Here is a 5,344-nt window from a genome sequence, read left to right on the forward strand (position 1 = left end):
GTCCTCCTGAAATGTTTGAGCTAATTATGTCCAGACTAACAGGCAAAGCGAGGGATGAATTATGTCCAGACTAACAGGCAAAGCGAGGGATGTTGTAAAGGTGTTGCTGCGCAGCTGCCCTGAACTGAATACAGCTGACCTGCCCACTGCAGTGTTTGACATTTTGAAAGGTAACTTCAGTGAGCTATCACATTCTAACTTGCCTATGAAAGACTTTTACTACACTATTCCCCATTCTGGTGAGAGTGCTATGGACTATTGGATCCGCCTTAACAAGTCCATTGATGCTGCTGATGAGTGTCTCCATAGGCGAGGCAAATCTGTTGAGGACCCCACTGCTGAAGTTGTCATGATGTTTATTAACCACTGTCCTGACCCTCATCTTGCCTTGTTGATTCAAATAAAGACGCCTGAGCAGTGGACTGCAGCTGAGGTTCAAGAGTGTCTGGATGCTCACATAAGAAATGTTGGAAAGACAGCGGCCCAGTCTCAATGTATGACGGACTTGTCAGCTTACAGTCAAAGCCCAGTGACTGATTATTATTTGCCGCAGGCTGTCTTGGTAGCACGCCAGCAGTCGTTGCTTTCTGTTCCTCAACCTTCCCCTGCCCTTTCCTGCAGTCAGCCTCCGTCTGATGCTCTTGTGGCTGTCGCACATCAGTCCGCCTCCCCATTCCACCCATCTTCTGCTGTCAATGTGGAGCCGGCCGCTTTTGACCCACCAGCTAACAACCCTGGTGCTCAAGTTGTGGCCATGTTTGATAAAGTTCTATCCTTGTGCAATGCCTCTTTGGCTAACAATCAAAGACCAGGAGGCCAAAGGTCAGGCACCGGTCAGACTGGTCAACCCCGAAACCATCAAAATTCTGTGGCAGTCACGTGTCGAGTATGTACTTCCAGTGAACATTCAACTCATGCACACTGTAAGCTCTATAGTTTGTGCCTCAACTGTTTGAGACCTGGTCACATGAAGCGTGAGTGCCCACAGGCCTCCCATTATATATATATATATTTATATATATATATATTTATTTTTTTATTTTTTTTATATATATATATATATATATGTATATATATATATATATATATATATATATATATATATATATATATATATATATATATATATATATATATATATATTATATACCGCCATCTTTTCCACCCAATGCTGGTAAACTAACCCAACTGTGTAGTGAGAGGGGTAGCATGGGCGGTGCTAGTAGCACCCCCAGTGAAGATGAAGATGTACAATTGACCTATGTGAACTGCTGTAGTAGCCTTTCTGATGACAAAACAGTGGTTGTTGTGGGTTCCCATAGAGTGGAAGGAGCTAGTGAGTTGTTGTATGCTCCAGTGTCGGTGGATGGCCAGTCTGTTTTAAAAGGGATGCTTGATTCAGATAGCATGTCATGTACGCTAAATGTGGAGGCAAAGTCAAAGCTTAAGTATACTGGGAAAACCGGGAGGGTCGGCAAGTATGCAGCTGAGCCGCATCAGAGTGGTCAAAGAGCCGCATGATGCGGCTCCGGAGCCGCGAGTTGCCGACCCCTGACATAGATAGATAGATAGATAGATAGATAGATAGATAGATAGATAGATAGATAGATAGATAGATAGATAGATAGATAGATAGATAGATAGATAGATAGATAGATAGATAGATAGATAGTACTTTATTGTATATATATATACATACACAAAATGTGTTGAATTTAAATTTTGGTTTACATTAGGGTGGGAGAAAAAAAATATTCTGAAAGTAGAACTGGTGTCAAACAGGAAAGAGTTTGTCAGCAATACAGTAATTGTATGTCCAGTGATGGGCAGTAACAAGCTACTTTTTTAACAAGTAGCTTTTCCCTTTCCTACTTTTAAGACCCATGTAGCTCGGTAGCTTACATCAAAGCTACAAGCTGCAAAGAGAGAAAATGGACTGCGAATGACCTGGATAAATGAGAACATCTATACAGGCAGTGAAAATCCATGGTGATTGGTTGGTGTTTGTCAGATGAGTCACAATTGGCTAAGGAACTTTACGAAACATTAGGCACTGGCCAATCAGAGGCAAGATAAGGCGGGTCATCGAAACTAGTAAGCAAAATCCTAACAGTCACACACTCGGGTCACATGACGACGAGATAGTCAGAGACAGAGGGACGCTTCAAGCTGACCATTCCAAAAAAAGAAACACACTTGTAAAATGGCACATTAGATTTTTCCTGATGATGAAGATGACGTGCAGGAAACCCACAATAATGTGTGTCCTTGGCCATATTTAGACAATTGTATGTGTTTAGAGAAAACAATGCCCGAAACCTTAGTTTTTATTTGTTCACCTGTAAACCAAAATCATAACTGCTCCATTCATGTAAAGTGTAAACCTAGGAACACACATTAAGGTGAGTTGAGTTCATGAAAAGTTTTAATGCACATAACCATGACTAACTGCTCCCAAACAATACACAAGTCAAAGTTTTTTTTTGTCAAAATGTAGATAGATGCTGTTTTTTTTTTTACTGTAGGTAGAGAAAATGAATAACGTTATAGAGTTGAGCCAAAGAAAAGGCAAACTATATAAATACACACAGTGTGGTGAGGGACCCCTAGAGGTAGTTGTAGGGTGTTTCCAGCTAAATGAAAGATAGTTAATAGTAATGGACCCTTATTGGGTCCATTTGTACACTCTCAGTTACATTAACATTGATTTTATACATGTGGGCCCATAGATATAACTGCTGTTAAATGTAGCTTTGATGTGTTTGTAGCTTGTAGTGTAGCTTGCTACAATTCTCCGGGATAGCTTCCCCTGTAGCTTTGCTACATTTAATCGTGAGTAACTTGTAGCTTAGCTTACTACATTTTCCAAGTAGCTTGCCGATCACTGTGTATGTATTTATGTAAGACGGCATTTTTTATTGTTTTGATAAGCTACTACTAGCAGGGGCGCCGCTAGGGATTTTGGGCCCCATGAAAAGAATCTTTACAGGGCCCCCTGTATTATAATTTCCATCATGGGCCCCTAGAATCTGTCTCCTTTACCCCCCCTTTTCGGCGCCCCTGACTACTAGTATAGATGTAGTATGTGGATAGATGTTACAATTACGAAATATAAATATTTAAAACAATCATTTTTAAAGTTATGCACTGTATAACTAACATTTACAAAATACTTGTGAACAAAATGTACATAGTTTTGCTGTTTAAATGAGATATCTGGATCTCTGGACATTTACTTCAAAATGACCTCGCGTGTCTCAGTCATAGACTGTGAACATTACGTATGTGGCTCAAGGGCAGGAAAATATGAAGGTCTCGTTTACATGGTTCCTCTACGTTCCTGGTGGGCAGGACCCAACAGTGACCTCATGAGCCTTGTTTGTTATATTAAAGGCTTTGATGCATGGAAAGTGCAAGACCCTCCAGCTCTGAAGCGCGACTGTTAGTGTTGTGTGAGTGTGCACGTGATAACTTCCTGTGACTTAATTAGGAGGGTTGAGTCCTTTTTTTGCTGTGCTGTTTACATAAAACAGACATCGCTTTGGTTTGCACCGGTCATGCCTTTTAAATCTACATTTGAACTCAGCTATAGCCCCATCCTGTTATTGTAGCAACAGGACATCGGATGTATCTCCTGTTTGTTGAACTTACTTGTCAATTATGATCATTCAAAAATTTGGGGATAATTGGTGTCAATGATAATGGATTCATACACAAAGATGCGATATAGTAAAGCACTCTGCACAAACTTGGATTGCTTCCTCCAGCAGCAAGATACCACTACAAGCTGCCCAAAAATAAGACAACACAGCCAAATAATTGGTACACTTGACAGCCACAATATCAAATAATTAGCAGAAGGTAGTCACATGGTATAGTCACTAGTGGGGTAATAAAAAAAATGTTTTCAAAATATACAAATAACATAACTTTCTAGCCATATCTGCCTTACTAAATATATCAAATGTAGAGACTAATAATTGAGTGAACTTTCACTTGGCCTTGTAATAGTGGCACATTAGGGGCTGTAGGCGTAATCCCGGGATGCAAGTGATGTGCAGGCAAAAGGTAATTCATTTAGGTACCAACCAGTAGAAAAAATATACGGGTCAAGCAGGGCCTCAGGATACAACAGAACACAGTGGCACGAGACAATAAACCAGCACTGAATGAGGGAAATAACTTATTAACAATGTGGAACAAATGTGCTGGCAGGACAAAGAACATAAAGTAAAAATGCTGCACAACACAGAGACCAAACAGGAAATACTGTCAAAACAAAAGCACCAGGACAGGAATAATGAGTATGATGAATAACAGTATAATGAGAAAAGTCCAAACTGTCATGTGGGATCAAGACATGAATTATGCAACTTCTCGTCGACTATGTGATTTGTGGAACATTTAAACAATGTTTTTGTGTGGGGGTGTGTAAGAATGTCTTAGGGCGGGGATTCTCAAACTGTGGTACAGGTACCACTAGTGGTACAGGTACCACCAGTGGTACAGGGGCTTTATCTAGTGGTACGATATGGATTCACATAAATAGTGTAATTTAACAGTTTTATTTTTCTATTTTTACTGTTCAAACTGTGTAGTGTTACAATATACTTGCTAAATAAAACCAATGTCTTTTTTTTAATAAATACTTAGGCCTACTATGATACTGTTTTTAATGTTGGTCATTATGGTGGTACATGGAGAGCCAAGTGTTTTCTGAGGTGGTACTTGGTAAAAAAAAGTTTGACAACCACTGCCTTGTTTTAGGGTAACAGGCCTGAGTGAAAAAAACAGAATTATAGCTGTTACTGGTTTGTTTTTTTTTAATTATAAAAACATCAAAAATAATTGTTGCATCCAAAAAATTAAATTGTATGATACTCTGTGGGAAGTGGAGACAAGGTTTAAGATAATTTAGAATATTTTTAAAATATGTATATATTTAATATATAATCAAATCAATGTGCAGGACACTTTGCTTAGTAACATTTTTATTTTAGAGTTAATTTTATCCTGCATTTATCCATTTTATTTCCAAGAGATACAATTGGAACCTATTTGCTGTAATGGCCTAAAAGCTAAATATTGTGCTTTAGATTGTTGGTTGATATTGGTAAATGAGGTCCAATTTTAGTACATACAATGCATATACTATAAACTACTCAATACCAAAGCTATCCCACATTTTAATACAGTTTGTAATGGACTCTAAAATATAATAGTCATTGACACTAATTCAAATTGTATTTGCTCTTTATTCATACTATATGTAGATATTAAAGGCCTACTGAAATGAAGTTTTTTCATTTAAACGGGGATAGCAGATCTATTCTATGTGTCATAC

The sequence above is a fragment of the Entelurus aequoreus genome, linkage group LG09 (genome assembly GCF_033978785.1).
Source record: "Entelurus aequoreus isolate RoL-2023_Sb linkage group LG09, RoL_Eaeq_v1.1, whole genome shotgun sequence".
NCBI lineage: Eukaryota > Metazoa > Chordata > Actinopteri > Syngnathiformes > Syngnathidae > Entelurus > Entelurus aequoreus.